Below are 23221 nucleotides of genomic sequence, written 5' to 3'. Positions count from 1 at the left end.
AGTATTCCAAGTCATGAAATCCAAAGACCTACAGCCAAGATTGCTCTATCCAGCAAAGCTTTCATTTAGAATGGAAGGGCAGATAAAGTGCTTCTCAGATAAGGTCAAGTTGAAGGAGTTCATCATCACCAAGTCCCTATTACATGAAATGTTAAAGGGACTTATCTAAGAAAAAGAAGATAAAAACATGTATACTAAAATGACAGCAAACTCACAATTACAAAAAATCACACCTAGAATAAAAACAAACCAAGGAAACAACTAGACTAGGAACACACCACAGAAATGGAGATCACATGGAGGGTTAGCCACAAGGGAGTGGGAGGAGGTGGGGCAGGGAAAGGTACAGAGAATAAGTAGCATAGATGGCAGGCAGAAAATAGACAGGGGGAGGGCAAGAATAGTATGGGAAATGTAAAAGCTAAAGAACTTAAGACACATGGACATGAACTAAAGAGGGGGAATGTGGGAGGGAGAGGGTGTACAAGGTGGAGGGGAATGAAGGGGGGAAATGGGACAACTGTAATAACATAATCAATAAAATATATTTTAAAATGTCCGTTCTACCCAAATCAGTTTATAGATTCAACACGCTTCCTATTAAAATACCAATGGCATATTTCACAGGTCTAGAACAAATACTCTAAAAATTTGTATGGAAACAACATCAACAAAAGAGACCAAATAGCTTCAGCAATCTTGAGAAAGAGTAAGAAAGTTGGCGGGATCACAATAACTGATATCAAACTATACTACAAGACCACAGTAATCAAAACAGTCTTGTAGTGGCTTAAGAACAGATACACAGCTCAGTGGAACAGAATAGAGTGCCCAGAAATAAACATCACTAGCCATCAGAGAGATGCAAATTAAAACCACAATGAGATGTTCACACCTGCCGAAATGGCTATAATTAATAAATCAACAAACAAAAAGTGTTCTGGCGAGGATGTGAAGAAAGGGGAACCCTTATGCACTATTAGTGGGAATGCAGACTGGGGCAGCCACTATAGGAAACAGTATGGAATTTCCTCAAAAAAATAAAAAACGGAACTGCCTTTTGACCCAGTGATTCCGCTGCTGGGAATACAGCCTAAGAAGCCCAAAACACCATTTCAAAAGAACTTATGCACCTCTATTCATAGCAGTACTATTTAAAATAGCCAAGCACTAGAAACAGTTTCTGCCCATCAGTGAATGAGTAGATTAAAAAACTTACATTTACACAATGCAAATTGTGTATTTACACAATGGAATACTACACAGCAGACAGAAAGAAGGAAGTCCTACCTTTTTTGACAGTATGGATGGAACTGGAGAATATTATGTTAAGTGAAATAAGCCAGTCAGTGTAGGACAAATACCATATGATCTTGCTTATAAGAAGAATTTAGTGAACAAAATAAACTAAAGAACAAAATAGAATTAGGGGCATAGAACCATGGAATAGAGTGACAGTGGTAAGAGGGGAGAAGGAAGGGGGGACTATTTCAAAGAAGATGAAGGGATTAGTCAAGGAACATATATGAAGGACCCATGGACACAGACATGGACATAGACAATGGAGAGGAACTGACTATGGAGGTGGGGATGGGCTGGGTGGAGGGGGTGAAGGAAGAAATCATTGGAACAACTGTAAAACTATATATAAATTTTTACCTTTAAGAAAAGAAGGCTCCCATAATGAGTTGATGGGATAGTTTGTTTTTTGAAATTTTATTCCTTAATAATGCTTGGGTCATCTGTTTGGACAGGACAGTACTGCTGGTCTTAATTAGATGTGAAAGAATGCATTTGATTAGGAATACTTTTATTGTGAGGAAAAGGAAGGAAGACCTGACAGAGGCACTTCCTGTAGGACTCCATAATGGTTTTTCATTGGTTTCCCTTCCAGTAGACTAAGTCTCTTACTTATAAGTCATGTAGAAGATCAGAAGGTGATTCCTTTGAAAAGGCAGCTTGAATCTGTTGCTAATGAGTCCTAGTATATGCCATTGGTCTTTCACAGCAGCAATTTTCAACTGGTATGCCACAGGATTTTTAAAACATGCAATATCTGACTCTTTAGTCAGGGGCATTACTTGTTTTCCCTTAGATTGTCAAATTAAAAAAAATGACAATGGCCAATACAATAGTCATCCAGTGTGAATGAATCAAAATCATACCTATTTTTGGTCAGCTTAGCACAAAGATATATTTTTGGTATGCTGCAAAATTTTAGTAATTAGCTTATGTGTGCCATGAGACAGCAAAGGTTGAAAATTGCTGCTTTACACTATTGAGCCATATCTCCTTGCAACAAAGTGGAATCTAAAATAAGAGATGCCATACCTTGGCTGAAACAAGTTCACTAGATAGAAATTCATATTTGCCAGAGGAGACCAGATGGCCATTAGGGCCAATTGGAGTAACTTAGGCCAAGATAATTGTAACTCTTTAGAGAGTTCAGCAAGTTTTAATTAATTTTAAAGTACTTTTTTCTATGTTTTCTGAGGATTGAGGATGATGAGGGCAGTGTAATTTTTGACTGACAAGCAACACCTCACAAAGTTCCTTAATTATGGTTCCAGTAAGTTGAGTGCCTCTGCAGTAGAGAATTAAGTAGGGAATTCCCAAGTAGCAAAGATAAAAAACCTACTGTTTTAAGCCACAACAAGAGTCTCTGTCTTTCAATAAGGGGAAGCTTTTGGCCATTCAAAGAAAAGGTGGAAAACAATAAGTATATATTCAAATCCCTATAATGTTATTTGTTTAAAATTTTTTAAATTTAATTGTTGTTCAAGTACAATTTTCTGTCTTTTACTCCCATCCCAGCCCACCCTCCCGTGCTCCCCACCTCCCTCCCATTTCCACCCCCCTTAGTTCTTGTCCATGTGTCCTTTATACTAGTTCCTGTAAATACTTCCCCTTTTCCCCTGAAATTCCCTCCCCTCTCCCCTCTGTCCACCTGTTCTCTATTTCAGTGTCTTTGGTTATATTTTGCTTGCTTGTTTTGTTGTTTAGGTTCCTGTTAAAGGTGAGATCATATGGTATTTGTCTTTCACTGCCTGGCTTCTTTCACTCAGCATAATGCTTTTCAGTTCCATCCATGATGTTGCAAAGGGTAGGAGCTCCTTCTTTCTTTCTGCTGCATAGCATTCCATTGTGTAAATATACCATAGTTTTTTTGGTCCATTCATTTACTGACAGGCACCTAGGTTGTTTCCAACTCTTGGCTATTGTAAATTGTGCTGCTATGAATATCGGGGTGTATAGGTTCTTTTGGATTGGTGTTTCAGGGTTCTTAGGAAACACTCCTAACAGTGGAATTGCTGGGTCAAAAGGCACGTCCATTTTCAGTTTTCTGAGAAAATTCCATACTGTTTTCCATAGTGGTTGCACCAGTCTGCAATCCCACCAACAATGGATTAGGGTCCCCTTTTCTCCACAACCTCTCCAACACTTGTTTGTTGCTTTGTTTATGATGGCCATCCTGACTGGTGTAAAGTGGTATCTCATTGTGGTTTTAATTTGCATCTCTCTGACAGCTAGTGATATTGAGCATCTTTTCATGTGTCTCTGGATCTTCCTGTATGTCCTCTTTGGAGAAATGTCTGGTCAAGTCCTTTGCCCACTTTTTAGTTAGGTTGCTTGTCTTAGAGTGAAGTCGTGGGAGTTCTTTGTATATTTTGGAGATTAAACCCTTGTCTGAGGTATCATTGGCAAATATGTTTTCCCATATAGTTGGTTCTCTTTTTATTGTAATACTGTTTTCTTTGGCCGTGCAAAAGCTTTTAATTTTGATGAGATCTCATTTGCTTATTTTTTCCTTTATATCCCTTGCTCTAGGGGACATATCAGTAAAAATGTTGCTGCATGAAATATCTGAGATTTTCTTACCAATGTTCTCCTCTAGGACTTTAATGGTGTCACAGCTTATACTTAAGTCTTTTATCCACCTTGAATTTATTTTGGTGTATGGTGTAAGTTGGTGCTTGAGTTTCATTTTTTTGCACATAGCTGTCCAGTTCTCCCAACACCATTTGTTGAAGAGGCTATCTTTACTCCATTTTATGTTGCTGCCTCCTTTGTTGAATATTAATTGACCATAGAGACTTGGGTTTATTACTGGGCTCTCTGCTCTGTTCCATTGGTCTATGTGCCTGATTTTATGCCAGTACCAGGCTGTTTTGATTACAGTGGCCTTGTAATACAGTTTGGTATCAGGTATTGTGATTCCTCCTATTTTGTTCTTTCTCAAAATTGCAGCTGCTATTTGGGGTCATTTATGGTTCCATATGAATTTTTGAAGTGTTTGTTCTATGTTTGTGAAATATGCCATTGGTACTTTAATAGGTATTGCATTGAATCTGTAAATTGCTTTGGGTATATGGACATCTTGATGATGTTAATTCTTCCAATCCATGAACACGGTATATGTTTCCATTTATTTGTGTCTTCCTTGATTTCTTTCTTCAGTGTTGTGTAGTTTTGTGCATACAGGTCTTTTACCTCCTTGGTTAGGTTTATTCCTAGGCATTTTTTTCTTTTGCTATATCAAATGGAATTTTTTTCTTGATTTCTACTTCTGCTGTTTTATTGTTGGTATACAAAAATGCCTTTGATTTCAGATATTGACTTTATTGAATCTGGCAAAACAACAGATACCTGCTGTTTTGCCAAATTCATTTATTAGGTTGAGCAGTTTTGGGGCCGAGTGTATAGGATTTTCCATGTACACTATCATGCTATTTGAAATTCATTTGTAAATGTTCTGAGGGTCCCTGAGACTGTAGTTCCTGGCCATGTTCCATCTTTATAATTTTTCCAGGACTGTGAGTCTAGCAGGCAGAATGCTCACTGGAAACTTCCTCTACTACCTGATTAATATTCTTCACCTATGTTGTCTCATAAAAATTAAAGTTTTCTTTGTTGTGTTAAGTCATAGTGTGAACATTTTCCCACCAAATTCCATTTCAGATAGTCTGGAGAAATCAAGCAACTGTTTAGGTACCCCCATAACCAATCACATCCAGCTTTCTCCCAATATGTTCAGAATTTGGTACTTGTGACATCAGTTTGTACAAGATTTCATAGAAGTGATCTGGCATAACCAGGTCATCTTTATTTTGTTGAGTTAACTATATTTGGGGGAGAACAGTTCCATGGACCCATGGAAAGGAGCAAGACACCTACTAAAGCTCACATTTGCTCACTGTACTTAATATACCAGCTGCAGTCAAGAAATTCTGTTGTTTTGATACCATGTGGAAATCATGAACCACACCAAAGCAATATCTGCTGTCTGTGTACGTGTTAACTATTTTATCACTTGCTAGCTTCCAGGATTGTCATTGCCTATAAGTTCAATTAGTTTTGCTGACTTGAATTTAGGAAAGGAATTAGATTTGATAATATATGAGGAAGTAGTGACACCATACTCAGCTTGCAAATATTCTTGTTCAGTCTTAGATATGACCCATCTACAAAAAAAATTCTAAGTCTGGGTGTTATAGAGTAGTCTCAAGATCAGAGTGAAGCATGGAAAATTCTTTGGTTAAAGTTAAATAATCATGATCTTCTCCCTCTTCTGGTAGAGGAGGTAAGATAGCTAGATTAAGAGGCATTATACCAGCAGAAAGAAAGAAGGAGCTCCTACCTTTTGCAACAGCATGGATGGAACTGGAAAGCATTATGCTGAGTGAAATAAGCCAGGTGTTGAAGGACAAATATCATATGATCTCACCTTTAACAGGAAGCTAAACAACAAAACAAACAAGCAAGCAAAATATAACCAAAGACACTGAAATAGAGAACAGGGGGACAGCAATCAGAGGGGGGAGGGGAGGGAATTTCAGGGGAAATATGGGAGGGATTTAGAGGAACAAATATAAAGGATACGTGGACAACAACTAAGAAGGGTGGAAATGGGAGGGAGGGGGGGCACGGGGGGTGAGTTGGGATGGGAGTAATATACAGAAAACTGTACTTGAAAAATGATTAAATAAAATTTTTTAAAAACAGGCATGATACCTATTTATGGTGATATGAGCTGGGAATAGAAGCAGCAATTCACAGGAAGTGACACCAATTTAAAATATGGGGAAAATATTTGAATACATATTTCACCAAAGAAAATATGCAGAGGGCAAATAAGCACATGAAAAGATGTTTGACATTAGTTATTAGGAAAATGCAAACTAAAACCACAATGAGCCCCGGGCAGTGTGGCTCAGCTGGTTTAGGTCATCTCACAAAGCCAAAGTTTGCCAATTCGATTCCAGGTCAGGTAACATGCCTGGGTTGCAGGCCTGGTCTCCAGTTGGGGGTGTGTGAGGGGTAACTGATTGATGTTTCTTTTCCACTCTTTCTCCCTCTCTTCCCTCGTGTCTATAAATAAGTATATAAATAAATAAAATCTTAAAAAATCCCACAATGATATAACACTACACACCTATTCAAATAACTATACTTTAAAAGAACAACTATACCAAGTGTTGACAAGGATGCAGAGGATCTGGGACTGCTAATGGGAATATGAAATGGTACAATCACTTTGGAAAACAGTTTGGCAATTTTGTAAAAATGTTTAGCATATACCTACCACATCATCATAGCCACTCTACTGCTTGATATTTTCTCAAGATGAAATAAAATATATACATACAAAGAAATGTACACAAATGTTCAGAGCAGCTTTTTTTGGAATAGCCAAAAACTGGAAACAACTCGAATGCCCAACAACAGGCAAACAGTTAAACAAGCTGTAGTATGTCTATACAGTCAAATACTACTCAGCAACAAAAAGGAATGGATTATTAATATAACAACAACATTGATGAACCTTAAAATAATTATGCTAAGTGAAAGAAGTCGGACTTGAAAGACTGCATACTGCATGATTCCATTTACAGATATCTCTAGAAAGTGAAAAGTAATCCATAGGACAGAAAGCATGTGACTGGCTGCCTGAATATGAGGCAGGGGAAGGTAGAAGGAATTACAGTAGTCAACGTGGAGGAGCTACTCCTGAAAATCTGGACAAAAAATAAATAATGATAGTATTGGATTATAGCTCATATAATAAAATTAATTCAACTGTTATAAAAAGCACAATGAAAAGCTAAGTTCCCAGAAAAATTGAAAATAATAGAATGGAAAAATTTAAGATAGTGAAAATGGTAAATTTCATGTGATACATATTTTACCACAATAAAAAGAATGGAAAAAAGATATTCAGATTTGCTCATGTCAAAAACACTTGGCTCCTTTTGTGCCATTCTTGACTGCTTTTATTCTCTCATATGTTATATCCAACCTATCAGAAAATAGTGTCAGGGACCCACTCTGAAGATGAGACACCAACAAAGGTAATTCTATATTTATAACATTTATAAGATCTCACTCTAATTTTTACTTATCTTGTGCACAGTAAGCAAAAGCATCCATAGTTTCCATCTAGCATGAGTTCTCCCATGTTTCCTAAGGGAAAAGGAATCACCAAAGGCTTTCTCACAAATCTTACATTCATAGTGTCCCTCCCCAGTATGTATTATCATGAGCCCTCAGACCGGATTTATTTTTCTACATTGGTTACACTCACAAGGTTTTTCCTCCAGTGCACATCTTCATGTAACTCCTGAGGGATATAGGAAAAGTAGAGACATTTTCAGCCTAACATTCATAGAGTTTCTGCCCATTACATATTCTCTTCTGGTTTTTAAGGTAGGAGTTTTTGCTGGAGGCTTTTTCACATTAATTTCATTCATAAGATTTTGCTCTACTGTGAATTCTCATGTATGCCTTATGGATATACTTACACTAAAGGTCTTTCCACATTAAATATGCCCAAAGGATTTTTCTCCAGTATGAGTTTTCACATGATTCCTAAGACAAGGGATATCCTTGAAGGCTTTTCCAACGGCATTATATTCATAGGCCTTCACCCTAATGTGTATTCTCTTGTGCTGAGTGAGGTTAGCCTTCCTGTTGAAAACTTCAAAAGAAATATTATATTCATTGCGTTTCTCTCCAGAATAAACCTCCCCACTTGATGAAGAGATGAGTGATGACTGGACAAAGTTTTCTATTCATTACTGTCACAGGAATTATCCTCTTCTGTTATATATCTGATACACATTATATTGTTTGTTTCCTGTGCATGCATTTGGTTCCTGCCTTAAGCTTTTATTCAGGTTGAAAGGGTAACTTCTGCAATAAAGCTGTAGCATGCTCATTATTTTCATATAGAGATTTTTCTGATAATTATTAAGGCTGAATTATTTTATAAACAATATCTGATTCAAATTAATGAAATTATGTATATAAATTCCCAGTAAAAATATGTTTTTGAGCTATTATAATATTCATAGTATCTTTCCTGAGACACTGCTTTCTCCTAAGTGAATTCCACTTCCCTAAATGACTTTTCCAGTTCTTAGATGGTGTATTCATTTCCTATTGCCTCATTAAATGGTTACCACAAACTTAGTGGCTTAAAGCAAAGCATTTTTTACCCTAAAGTTCTAGAGGTCATAAGTTTGAAATAAGTTTCACTGGGCTAAAGTCAATGTGTTGGCAGGGCTGGTTCTTTCTGAAGCTCTGAGGGGAGAATCTGTTTCCTTCCTTTTTTTTTTTTAAAGATTTTATTCATTTATCCTTAGAGGGGAAGGGAAAGAGAGAGGGAGAGAAACATCAATGTATGGTTGCCTCCCACGCTGGGAACCGGCTGCAATCCAGGCATGCGCCCCAACTGGGAATTGAATCTCAGTTGTTTGGTTTACAGGCCCATGCTCAATCCACTGAGCTACACCAGCCAGGGCTCCTTACCTTTTTTCAATTTATAATAGATGCCTGTATTCATTGGCTGTGGCCTTTTCCTCCATCTTCAAAGCTGATTCTGTCATGACATCACTATTTCCACTTTTGTAGTTAAATCTCCCTCAGATTCCCTCTTATAAGGGCACTCGTGACTACATTTAGGGCCCACCTGGAGAATCCAACATAATCTCCCCATCTCAAGATCCTTAACTTCTGCAAAATTTCTTTTTGCCATATAAGTGAACATTCACAGGCTCTGGAGATTACAACAGGGATATTGTTAGGGGCCATTATTCAGTCTGCCACACATGGCTTTTTGAATTCAGGGCCTTTCCAATATTCTTTTAATGTAAAGGACAAAGAATCATCCCTGTGACTTTTACCATGCACAAGTAACTCATAGCTGTTCCCCAAATATGTCCTGCAGAGAGGTTGACCATGGGTATTTAAGTAGACTTCCCATCTGGAAAACACTTGATAAATATTTAAAATGTAGAGAAAGGAATGCCAGAATAAAGATTTAAAAAGTCATGAGTATCAAAAGGTACAAATTTCCAATTATAAAATAAATCATAGGGATGTAATGTACAAAAATAAGTCCATATGGCCAATAAAAATCTCAAAGTACAAACCCTAAATTGTAAAAGAATGCAATTATGAACAAAGGCAGACTTTGAGAACCTTGACTGTATGGCCATATTGGCAATTGCAGGGATAAGGTGTAGATATTTTAGGTGATTTACTAACAATGATTCTATGACAATTGAGACTGGTGCTGACAAAAAGAAGTTATTATCAGAGAGTCTCAGCAGGAAGATATTAAGAGCCCTTATGAAAATGTTAAATTTAAATGATAAATAGTCCTTCCTCTGAGAGTAGGCTAGGTTTTCACGATTTATGTCCTGCTCATAGGGGAGAGTACACGATATGGGAGGATTATGCAGAGGATAATGAGACCTCCCATGAAAACAGCTGCCAACATTTTCACTTTCAAGGGTTCTAAAGACAGGCAAGTATACGACTGGAAGAGCAGCAAATTAACTTACCAAAGTTCTCATCACTCCAATAAGTCTTTCAAAAAGGCCCCAAATTTAAATACCCATTCTGTGCCCCCAATATACCTAAGATCTCTGATAACTGAAACTCATGCCCAAGCTTACATACACATTTAAGGAACCCCAAGGTTTTTAACTATGGAGGAAACAAAAAGTCACTGAAAAATACAGGTCTTCATTATCATGGGGAAGTCATCAGACAACAAGCCCCATGACCGCAAGGATCATTTCTGTTTCACATCCTGGTGTTTTCCTAGTCCCCAGCCCACATCCTAGAACACAATAGGTGCTTCAGAAATACTTGCTCCATAAATGACTAATTGAAGGAATGATGCCATTTGTGCACACTGCCACCAGGTTGCTATCGTTCTTCAGCATCAGGTCTCTGTATGAGGTCCTCTGAGAAAAGTTCAACAAATCCCACTCCTCCTGGGGGGATATCTATAGCCACATACCTGAAGGTCGCTGATCCCAGATTCTGTCTCAGTTAGATACCATCTCCCCTAAAGTTCATATGGGGATGAGAGTAGTGATAGTCCTGTGGTGTGGTGACCTAATTCAGAGATTTACATGGATCTACTACCTGAAGGCTCAATGTCCATACTCACCCCCAAGGCAGTCTACCATATCTGGTCTCATAACTCTAATAGCACCTTTAACACAAGCCTTAGTTTATATTTTCAATACTAGACTCTAAATTCTTCCAAACTTATTCCTTTCTTTCTCCAACATTAAGCATAGTCCCAGAAACAATGTGGGCATAAGTAAAACACTTAATAGATTAAAAGACATTTCCCCAGTGAGAACATGGATTTCTTGAGTCAGAGACATTTCTGTCTCCTTATAGAGTCTCCACCACAGAGTTCCACAGACTGTGATGCCCAGGAGAGGGCAGTCAGCCCAGGAAGGTGGGAGGTTGAAAGAGAGCATTTCTGTGTACCCCTCCCCTATCCACAAGCAGCCTGAGATCAGGCAAAACATGTTCAGGAATCAAGGCAGCAATTGCTAAAGTCTCCTTTAGGAAACTCCTAGCTAAGCAAAGGAGGACAGTCTACCTTTCAGAGAAGTATCAAATTCCTACTCATCTGTAAATATTTGTCATCAACCCAGAAGCCATTATTTCCTCCCGTGTCTCTTTTAGGAGAAAGGCAGGCAGGCTACTGAGACAGTGGAGCCAAGAGAATCCAGGCTTCCCACATTTCACAGTCACCAGCCTGGATGTTGCCACATGCACTAATTTTGAGCTCCTCCTCTCTCCTTACGCATTCATACACTACTGTCATAAGAACTCAGGGTAGTTGTGTCTCATCCAGCATCAGAAAAGAAGACTTTCGGCCTTGCTGCCCACGAGGAAGAGATTAATAGTTTCACTTTGGGAACATAGCTGTCCAACTCAACCTCATTACCCCCTGATCCAGTGAAATTTGGAGTTGTTTCATCACCGATCATCAACCAATCGTGCAACCTAAATCATTAGCTATTTCATGGCGGTCAACCAGGCTGCACATGAGAAACCCTTTTAAAGTGGAAAGCGCTCTACTATATTCATATTAATGTTTTAAGTGTCATTTGCTAGAAAATGTCCTGATAACTTTCACTGCATCTGCCCATTTAACTCTGATAATAATAATTCTGCCAAGTATATATTATTCCTCCCACTTTATAGCTAAGGAAACTTAGGCACAAAGATGATTATTAACCTAAGATAGAAACGGTTATTAACATGAAGGTCTGTCTGTCTCCAAAGCCTACACTCTCCTAATTGCTACATTTCTATAAAAAGAAACTTTAAATTTTAGAATTGTTGGGGATGTTGTTATTCTTTAACATACATAGGAAATGGTCATACGATCTTGTTAATTTACGTGTGGTATGTTGGACCAGCAGCATGGTCTGGGAATGTGTTAGAAATTAAGAATCTTGGCTCACCAGCAGTGCTGTGAGTGTGCATTGTGCACACCATGCCTGTCAAATGGCTCTAGGCACATGGTGCTGTCACTATTTCCACCCCAGTAAAGAGCTGCTGGGGCTGGATGGTCATGGGGGAGCCTGGTAGAGAGGAGTATAAAACCCAGTCTTTCGATGCAGAGACCCAGCAACTGCTGAAGACAGCACTCCAAGATCCAAGTGCCATGGACTTGGAGAAAGTGGCTAATGTGATTGTGGACCACTGTCTGTAGGACTGTGTTCAGTAAGAAGTGGGACATGTGCTATGCCATTATTCAGGCAGAGAGCAAACAAGCAGGCCAGACTGTCTTCCAGTGTGGACTCCTCAACTGGCTTCAGCAGGAGTAGCAGGCTCTGGAGCAGCTGAGATCCCTTTCCCTGCAGGGGCTGGGTCTGCTGTCACCTTTACCTGCAACATCTTTGACTACTTGAGGGTAAACAACATGCCCATGATAGCCCGGTGAATCCTGTCTACGACCACCTCTTCCAGCTGACCCAAAACAGTCTGAGCAAGGAAGAGGAAGTGGAATGCCTGGTGCTGCAGCTGCACCGCATTAGGGATCAGCTGGAGAAGATGAACAGGCAGAGAATGGATGAGCTCTTTGTCCTGATCTAGGATGGCTTCCTGCTCCCAGTCAGCCTCAGCTCCCTGGCCCAGCTGCTGCTGCTGGAAGTTACTGAGTTCTAGACAGTAGCTGGAAGACGACCTCAACCACCAACAAATATTACTACAGCAAGGTCTCTGACTAGGCCTACAGATCAGGCTTCCTCACCAGCAACATTGGCCTTTCTTCTACCCACTTCCCAACCTGGAGTTCAGTCTTTGCCTCTCCCAAAGGCTTCTTCCTTTCCAGAATTTCAACAGCTCCTGAGAGGTTTCCCATTCAACTCGATAGTCCTGCCCTGAGTACATTCTCTCCTCCTTTAAGAACTGGGGAAAACACCACACAGACCTGCTCCCCCCAAGTCCCCTCAGTCTCTCTCTCCCATCACTTTCCACCTAGGCATCGCAGAGAAGGGCAACTCCTAACAACCACTGCAGTGTGTAACCACTGGTACAACAGCTTCTTAGTGCCTCAGTTTTACATCTGTAAAATGGGTACCCATAGGCATTGGTGGGGTGCTTTGGAACATCAAGGGGCAGAGGTTCAGAGCACAAGTCATACCAGAAACTGCTTTTTGTACATTTTGTATGAGGACCACTTGGAAACAGGCACATTTCCTCAGTTGGTTTTAATGAGTAGCAGTAGTGCTTCATGTGCTACACGGCTCAGGGTGAGAATTTTCTAAGAAACCTTTCTAAAAAAAAAAAAGAAGAATCTTGAACCCTAACCCAGACCTCCTGAACAAAAAAAGAGTATTATTCTAAACAAGGTCCTTAGGAGTTTCAGCTGCACGGTTAAATTGCACAAGCACTAGGTGGAACTCTGCTGGGCACAATAAGCCACTAACAAATTAACTGTCCCAGTCCATTGAGATATCCTGAAGCTCCTCCTGCTGGCAAAATACCTGTATTTCAGGCTCTTCCCTCTCGTTTATTAAATTCATTCGGCCCTACAGAACTTGCTACAAAAAGGCACTGAGGATTCATCAGTGAAGAGTCACCAACCACATCACAATGAAGAACTTACATTCTACTGGTGGAACTCAAATATTAAAATAATAATAAATTATACATCAGGTGGTGGTAAGTTCTCTTGGAAAAAAAAGCAGGTTGAGGGAATATGAGGTGCCAAAGACATACACACATCCCAGAGTGTTTGTATAGAGAGGCAGGACTGATTCTGAGCCAGACAAGAGAAATAATTTTCTTTCTGAAAATAAAGATAAATAACCATTTTACAGAGCACTATAAATGAAGACCTGGCTTGCTCAAGCAAATTGTTATTGAAACCCCAAAGTATTAGAAAGAACTAGAATGTCATGGCTTTGCAAACTCTCAAGAGAGATTTCTTATATTGGTCTACTTCAACTTACCCTAAATAGGAGGTGCTGGAGTCAAATAGTTCTTGGCCCTTTCCATCTGCAGAGGGCAAAACTTGGGTCTCCTCCCAAGATGGAGAGAGGCAGGACAATGAGTATCTAAAGAGCCCCCATACCAAAAATACTTCTGCTGTTACCCACCCCAATACCCATATTCTAGTCTAATCAAGAGAAAAGCATCAGAGAAACCCAGATTTGGGAAACATTCTACAGAATACCTGGCCAATGTTCCTTAAAACTGTCAAGATCATGAAAAACAAAAAGGGAGTAAGAGACTGTCACAGACCACAGGAGATTGGAGACATGACAACTAAATGCAATGTGATACCTAGATTAGATTCTAGGACAGAAAAATAACATTAATAGAAAAAATTAGAGTTCCGGCCAAGATGGAGGCATAGGTAGAAACCCTTCACTTCCTCACACAACCAAGAGTATAATAAGCAAACTAAAAATCAATAAACAACCAGAAGTGCCAGAAAATCAAACTGCATTAAAACCCCAACAATCAAGGAATTAAAGAAATAGTCAACTAGAACAACCAGACTGGTGCACTGAGACAAAGAAATATGGCCCAAATGAAAGAACACAGCAAAACTTCAGAAAGAAAGCTAAGCAATGAGGAGATAGCCAACCTATCTGATGGAGAATTTAAAGCCCTGGTAATTAAAAAGCTCACAGAACTGATCGATCTTGGTTGAAAAATGAAAAAACAAATGAAAGATACCCAAAATGAAAATGAGATACCTTAAAGCAAAATATTCAGGGAACCAACAGTGACAGGAAGGAAACCAGGACTTAAAGCAATGATTTGGAGCAAAAGGGAAAAATAAACACCAACCAGAACAGAATGAAGAATCAAGAATTCAAAAAAGTGAATGGATCAAAAAACTATGGTACATATACACAATGGAATTTTATGCTGCAGAAAGAAAGAAGGAGCTCCTACCTTTTGCAACAGCATGGATGGAACTGGAAAGCATTATGCTGAGTGAAATAAGCCAGGTGTTGAAGGATAAATACCATATGATCTCACCTTTAACAGGAAGCTAAACAACAAAACAAACAAGCAAGCAAAATATAACCAAAGACACTGAAATAGAGAACAGGCTGGCAGTGACCAGAGGGAAGAGGGGAGGGAATTTCAGGGGAAATAGGGGAGGGATTTAGAGGAGCATATATAAAGAATACATGGACAACAACTGAGAAGGATGGAGATGGGAGGGAGGGGGGAGCACGGGGGTGGGATGGGATGGAGTAATAGACAGAAAACTGCACTTGAAAAATAATTAAATAAATTTTTAAAAAAGAATTCAAAAAAGTGAAGAGAAACTTATGAACCTCTGGGACAGCCTGCAATATTCCAATATCCAAATTATAGGGGTGCCAGAAGTAGAAGAACAACAGCAAGAAATTGAGAAGTTATTTGAACAAATAATGAAGGAAAACTTCTCTAATCTGGTTAAGGAAATAGACTTCCAGGAAGTCTGGGAAGCCCAGAGAGTCCCAAAGAAGTTGGACCCAAAGAACACATCAAGGCACATCATCATTAAGTTACCCAACATTAAAGACAAGGAGAGACTCTTAAAAGCAGCAAGAGAAAAGGAGACAGTTACCTACAAAGGAGTTCCCATTAGACTACCAGCTGATTTCTCAAAACAAACCTTGCAGGCAAGAAGGGGCTGGAAAGAATTATTCAAAGTCATGAAAGGCAAGGACCTACATCTAAGATTAATCTATCCAGCAAAGCTTTCACTCAGAACAGAAGGGCAGTTAAAGTGCTTCCCAGATAAGGTCAAGTTAAAGGAGTTCATCATCACCAAGCCATTTCTACATGAAATGTTAAAGGAACTTATCTAAGAAAAAAAAGATAAAAACAGAACGGTAAAATGACAGCAAACTCACAACTATCAACAAATTAACCCCAAAGAAAAGAAAAACAAAAACTAAGCAACCAACTTCAACAGGAATGGAATCAGAGAAATGAACATCACATGGAGGGATTTCAGTGGGGAGGGGGGAGGGGGAAGGGAGGAATAGAGGGGAAAAGGTACAGGGAAGAGGAAGCATAATTAGTAGGCATAAAATAGATGGGGAGAGATAAAAATGTTATAGGAAATAAAGAACTCAAAGAACTTGTATGTACAACCCATGAACATGAACTAAGGGAGGTAATGCTGGAAAGTCGGGGAGTGTAGGGCATAGGGGGGATAAAGGGGGGAAACTGGAAAAACTATAATAGCATAATCAATAAAGAATACTTTAAAAAATAAACTAGTGAAACAGAAATACAGTTTGGAGTTTCAGTTAATAGGAATGTATCACTGTTGGTTTCTTCATTTTTGACAAAGATACCATGAAAATATAAGATATTAATAATGTGTAAAATTGGGTGAGGCATATACAGAAACTCTTCAGAGTAACTTGTAACTTTTCTGCAAATCTAGATTATTTCAAATTAAAAGATTTCAGACACGGCTGACTTCTGCCAAGATGGAGGCATAGGTGGAAACACTGTGCCTTCTCCCACAACCAAGTTTGAATACAACAAAGGTTTGGAGAACAAAGACACAGCCAAAGAACAGAAAATTGAATTATACGGAAGTCCAACAACAACGAACCGTTCAACCAGGACGGTAAGAGGGGTGGAGCCAGCAGCAGAGCAGGGTCGGGCAGGAAAGATCCCCCAACCTAGGCACGCAGGCAGCCCGGACCCAGTCAGGGTGTGGGGCAGACTGACCGCCGTGACACATTTGCGCACAGTGAGACAGACCACGCAGGCCCCAGCAGGCAAACCCAGTGGTGGAGGGCTGGTGGCCGCGGCACACTTGCGTGCAGTGGGACGAAAGGCGCGAGCCCTGGTGACGGTGGCAGCTGCGGCACCTGTGGCGGCAGCGAGAGGCGGCAAATGGGACTGCCATTGCTCCTCTTTGGCCCCACCCCCACATACAGCGTCACAACCCAGCGACTGAGTTGCCCTGCTCTGGTGAACACCTAGGGCTCGGATCCTGATACGTAACAGGCACAAACAGTTCAAAAGATGGCTCAAGAACTCAAAGCCCCAGAGCCCATAACTCTAAGCGACCAAGAGATTGTCAGCCTCTCCGATGCACAGTTCAAAACACTGGTCATCAGGATGCTCACAGAACTGGTTGATTATAGTCACAAATTAGAGGAACATATGAAGGCTAAACTAATTGAAATGAAGGGAGATGCACAGGAAACCAATAGTGATGGAAAGGAAACTGGGACTCAAATCAATGGAATGGACCAGAAGGAAGATGAAACATCCAACCAGAAAAGAATGAAGAAATGAGAATTCAAAAAAATGAGGAGAGGCTTAGGAACCTCCAGGACATCTTTAAACGTTCCAATATCTGAATTATAGGGGCACCAGAAGGGGGAAAGAAACAGCCATGAGTGGAAAACTTATTTGAACAAATAATAAAGGAGAACTTCCCCAGTCTGGCAAAGGAAATAGACTTCCAGGAAATCCAGGAAGCTCAGAGAGTCCCAAAGAAGTTGGACCCAAGAAGGAACACACCAAGGCACATCATAACTACATTAGCCAAGACTAAAATGAAGGAGAGAATCCTGGAAGCAGCAAGAGATAAGGGGACAGTCACCTACAAAGGAGTACCCATCAGACTGTCAGCGGATTTCTCAAAAGAGACCTTACAGGCAAGAAGGGGCTGGAAAGAAGTATTCCAAGTCATGAAATCCAAAGACCTACAGCCAAGATTGCTCTATCCAGCAAAGCTTTCATTTAGAATGGAAGGGCAGATAAAGTGCTTCTCAGATAAGGTCAAGTTCAAGGAGTTCATCATCACCAAGCCCTTATTATATGAAATGCTAAAGGGACTTATATAAGAAAAAGAAGATGAAAAGACAGCAAACTCACAGTTATTAACAACCACACCTAAAACAAAAGCAAACCAAGGGGACAGCTAGATCAGGAGTGGAACCATAGAAATGAAGAACACATGGAGGGTTAGCAACAGGGGAGTGGGAGGAGGAGAAGGGGGGAGAAGGTACAGAAAATAGCATAGACAGTAGGTAGAAAATAGATAGGGGGGAGGGCAAGAATAGTAGGGGAAATATAGAATCTAAAGAACTTGAGACACATGGTTATAAACTAAGGGGGGGGAGAATGGTGGGGGAGGGGGTGTACAGGGTGGAGAGGAATGAAGGGGGGAATAGAACAACTGTAATGGTATAATCAATAAAATATATATTTTTTAAAAATAAATGTACCCAGATGGAAAAAAAAGAGATTTCAGACACGGTTTAAAGCCTGGCAAAAGATTGATACTTGAAGCTGGGTGTTAAGTACAAGGTGGAGTCATACTTTTTTTTCTTCACTTTATTCTGGATGTTGGAAAATATCCAGAATAAAATTATTTTATAGAAGCTCATTTTAATTCTTTGAAATATTTAATAAGGTAAACATGTAACAAAACAAATTTAAAAGAGAGAGAGAAGACATCCCAAAATAGAATGAAAAGGGAGAAATAACCACACACACACACACACACACACACACACAACAGTTACTCTAAAAGACTTACAGAATATTGCCCTGTCCAGTGGCTCAGTTGGTTGGAGTGTTGTCCCATACACCAAAAGGCTTCGGGTTCAAGCCCTGGCTGGTGTAGCTCAGTGGATTGAGCGCGGGCCTGCGAACCAGAGGATTGCGGTTCGATTCCCAGTCAGGGAACATGCCTGGGTTGCAGGCTGGTTCCCTGCAGGCCAACTCCCAGCAGGGGATGCACGAAAAGCAACCATACATTGATGTTTCTCTCCCTCTCCTTCCCCTCTAAAGATAAATAAATAAAATATTTTTAAAAAAAGGCTTCGGGTTCAATTCTCAGTCAGGACACATACCTAGATTGCAGGTTCTATTCTCCAGTTGGGGCACGTACAGGAGGAAACCAATCTCTTTCTCTCTCTCTCCCTCTCTCCCTTCCTCTGTCTCTCTCTCTCCCCTTTCTCTCTCTCTCTTAAATCAATAAACATATCCTTGAGTGAGGATTTTTCAATAAATAAAAGACAGAATATTGTTTTTGTAAAAAATCATGCGTTCATTCAAAACCTAGTTGATACCATCTGAATCTGCACATCAGTCTTAGCTTCAATAAAGACAGGGTGACATTCAGTAATAGGAAGCACGCAGCACCATCTCTGAAGCACGACCAAAAGCAATTGGATCTAAATCTAATCTAGCATTTAGATGTAGCTCATGTTTACAAGAATACCAAGAACGGAAAAACAAATTAAAAGATTATGATGAAAAAAAATCAGCTGGATCCAGGTTGTAGAGCATTCTAAAAGGCAAATAACCAGAGTTCTCCACCAAACCAATTTCATTTTAAAAGTGAGGGGAGTGTCTTTTCTTCTCTCAAGGTGCATACCTTTGCTTTCTTTCTCCTAAACTCCAGTGGCCCTTCTTTTGCCCCTCTAAGTTGTTTCCTGAGTCCACGCAGCCAACCTGGCTCACTTCTTCCACAGCTCGTTTCTTCTTCTACCTCTGTGACTTTCTAAATAAACTGTTTTGAAAAAAAGGGAAAAATGTAGAGGGCTATTATGACTTGAGATATAACAGCAAAATACAAGATATAAACCTTCATTTATACCCCATCTTCTTCCTCCTAGATTGTTTGAAGCAAATCTCAGACACCCTCTCATTTCTTCTTAAATATTTTAATGTTACTTCCCCCAATAAGAATGCTTTTGAAAATAATTACTGTGATATTGCCATACCTAAAAATGTTACAGTTCCAGATTATTGGCAAGTATCCAATATTGAAATGTCCTCAATTTTCTCATATATTTAAAAATAGTAGTTTGTTTTGAAACAGGATGTAGATAAGGTTCACACATTATAACTGGCTGATATATTTCTTAATCTATATGCTCCTCACCCACTTCTTTTATTTCTCTTTGCAGGTACATGTTGATGAAAACAGAGTCTTAAAGAAGTTGCAAATGAATGTATTTGGAATGTTATTTTACATGTCCCCCTGTTTCCTATATTTCTGGTAAATTGGTTGTTAAATCTATTAATAAGATTCCAATCCAAAGTTTTGTCAATGTGACCAATGTGTTTCCATCACGTTGGGATGTCAAATTGCCAGGGGTGTGTGTGTGTGTGTGTGTGTGTGTGTGTGTGTGATTTTAGCAGTAATTGGTGGTTATTGCCTACTTTCAAAATAGTTTGCAAAAAATGGTGTTCTAATTCTATTGTGCCTTCTTCATTCAATAAAAGGTCACTTTTGTTTTTAAAAAACTTTCATTAACAACTTGGTTATCCTGAGTCACAGGTCATATAAAACAGAATAAATGTTTGATTCTTTCCCTTTATTTAAGGAAGTTTCAAATTAACAAAATGATTTACTAGTATCTCTCAGTGTGACCTATGAGTTGTTTTGTTTCTATAGGAACTCTTGGATTTGAACATATTTCATGTACTTCAATCCATCACACATATCCATGATGATGTTCAGACTGTCTCATCTTTTGCCAGTGGAAGCTTCTACAATTGGTTTCTGAGTTCTTTTAACATGTATAGAGTAGTCTTTGAAAGCTTCCTTGCTAGGTGGAATGACAAGATATTCCAACATCATTTTATATACTTTTTTCTATAGTCCTAAAATAGTTATTTCGAAAAGGAACCCTGACTGCTTTTAGTGGGTAATGGTAAGTATAGACTCCCATCTGTACAGTAGGACTGCTCATTGCCATTGCACTGACCATTACTTTTAAGACTTTTTAGTGCACAGAACTAGAAAAATAAGTATTTTAATCATAAAAGACATCATGAGTTATGTTGATACTTCTGATTCAAATTTAGGTTAACATATTGTACACATTCTAATCTACCTTCTTTCTGTGTTATAGGCCGAATAGTCTCCCCACCCCCCACCAAATACATACAAAAGTTTCAAAATGAGAATAGATGAACATAGATGCTAAAATCCTCAATAATACATTAGCAAACTGAATACAGCAATGCTTCAAAAAGATCATACACCATGATCGAGTGGGATTTATTCCAGGAATGCAAGGTGGATACAACACTCACAAATCAATAAATGCGATTCACCACATAATCAAAATGAGGGATAAATACAACACAATCATATCAACAAATACAGAAAAAGCATTTGATAAAATCCAGCACCCATTTATGATGAAAACTCTCAGCACAGTGGGATTAGAGGGAACATACCTAAACATAATAAAGTCCATATATGACAAGCCCAATGGCAGCATCATACTCAATGGGCAAAAACTACAAGCATTCCCCTTGAGATCAGGAACAAGACAGGGATGTTCACTTTCACCTCTCTTATTCAACATAGTACTGGAGGTCCTAGCCACAGCAATCAAGACAAGAAGATGAAATAAAATGCATCCAGATTGGGAAAGAAGAAGTAAAACTGTCATTATTTGCAGATGACATAATATTGTACGTAGAGAATCCCAGAGATTCCACCAAGAAACTACTAGAACTGATAAATGAATTCAGAAAAGTAGCAGGATACAAAATTAAAATTCATAAGTAAGTTGCATTTTTAAAGTATATTTTATTGATTTGCCATCACAGTTGTCCCATTTCCCCCCTTTCTGCCTTGCATACCCCCACCAGTATTCCCTGCCCCCTTAGTTCATGTCCATGAGTTATACATATACGTTCTTTGGCTTCTACATTTTCTATACCATTCTTAACCACCCCCCTGTGCATTTTGTACCTACCATTTATGCTTCTTATTCCCTGTACCTTTTACCCATTCTTCCCCCTCTCCATCCCCACTGATAGGCCTCCATGTGATCTCCATTTCTGTGATACTGTTCCTGTTCTAGTTGTTTTCTCAGTTGAATTTTTATATGCCAAATAACAAATTAACAGAAAGGGAAATTAAGGAAACAATCCTATTCACAATTGCTACAAAAAAGAATCAAACACCTAGGAGTAAACCTACCCAAGAATGTAAAAGACCTCTACTTGCAAAATTATAAGACACTGAAGAAAGAAATTGAAGATAGAAATAAGTGGAAGCACATATTATGTTCATGGATAGAAATAGTAACATCATTGAAATGCCCACACTACCCAAAGCAATCTATAGAGTCAATGCAATTCCTATAAAGATTCCAATGACATATTTCACAGAACTAGAACAAATATTTCAAAAATTTATATGGAACCACAAAAGGCCCCCCACAGCAACAGTGATCCTGAGAAAGAACAAAGTTGAAGGAATCACACTACCTAATATCAAATAATATGATAGGGCAATAGTAATCAAAATAAGAATACCAATGCTACTACCAAAAATATAATTACTAGAAATAGTTTAAATTTTTGCAGAGTGTTTTCTTTGTTTAGGATATACTCTCACTGGGATGCACAGTAAAGTTTTAAGCACTTAAAAATTCTTTTCCCTATGGCTATGCTACCAACTTATAGAGTAGATTCCTGTGATTATATTTACATATCTAGACCTCACAGGGATCCATTGTTTGAACAGACATCTGATTGAATATGTCCACAGAAGTCCACAGCAAGGAGGCAATATTTCATCTACTATAGGGATATTAAAGAAAAAAACAATTTTTCCTTGATGTGAGAAAAGAATATTAAACAGAAGTAACATGTGAAAAAAGAGACAAAGAAACACTTGTCATAAGGCTGCTCATGACAAGTGTTTCTTTGTCTCTTTTTTCACAATTAAGGGGAAGTGTTTTGTCTTTTTTTTTTTTTTGCTCAATTTAGGGGAAGATTGGCTGCACCTAGAGAGAATTTGAACAGCATAAAAAAGGACATGGAAACTATAAAAATAACCAGTCAGAAATGAGGGATACACTAATTGAAATGAAGAGTAATTTACAGGGAATCACCAGTACAGTGGATGAAGCTGATAATTAAATCAGTGATTTGGAACATAAGGGGGAAAAAAAACCCTGGTCAGAGCAGCAAAAAAGAAAAAAGAACTCCCCCAAATGAAGACAATGTAAGGAGCCTCTGGGACAACTTCAAGCAGACCACCATTTGCATCATGAGGGTGCCAGAAGGAGAAGAAAGAGAGCAAGGAATTGAAAACTTACTTGAAAAAAAAAAGATTAAAACTTCTCTAACCTCACAGAGGAACTAGACATACAAGTCCAGGAAGTGCAAAGAGTTCCAAACAAGATGAATGCAAAGAGGCCCACACCAAGACACATCATAAAATGCCAAAGGTTAAAGGCAGAGAATCTTAAAAGCACCGAGAGAAAAGCAGTTAGTCATCTGCAAAGGTGCTTCCACAAGACTCTCAGCTGATTTCTCGAAAGAAACTTTGCAGGTGAGAAGGCAAGAAATATTCAAAGTAATGAAAAGCAAGGACCTATAACCAAGATTACACTACCCAGCAAAGCTACCATTAAGAATACAAGAA

General features: G+C 39.0%; 1 pseudogene; it reads left to right on the top strand.

Moving 5' to 3' along the window:
• Positions 1-11890: 11890 nt before the first annotated feature.
• Positions 11891-12551, top strand: LOC118998282 (MIF4G domain-containing protein-like; annotated as a pseudogene).
• Positions 12552-23221: the final 10670 nt, after the last annotated feature.

Source organism: Sturnira hondurensis, unplaced genomic scaffold, assembly GCF_014824575.4.
Source record: "Sturnira hondurensis isolate 20B ecotype Veracruz unplaced genomic scaffold, ASM1482457v3 Scaffold0013994, whole genome shotgun sequence".
Classification (NCBI taxonomy): domain Eukaryota; kingdom Metazoa; phylum Chordata; class Mammalia; order Chiroptera; family Phyllostomidae; genus Sturnira; species Sturnira hondurensis.
This window is presented reverse-complemented; position numbering and strand designations above follow the sequence as displayed.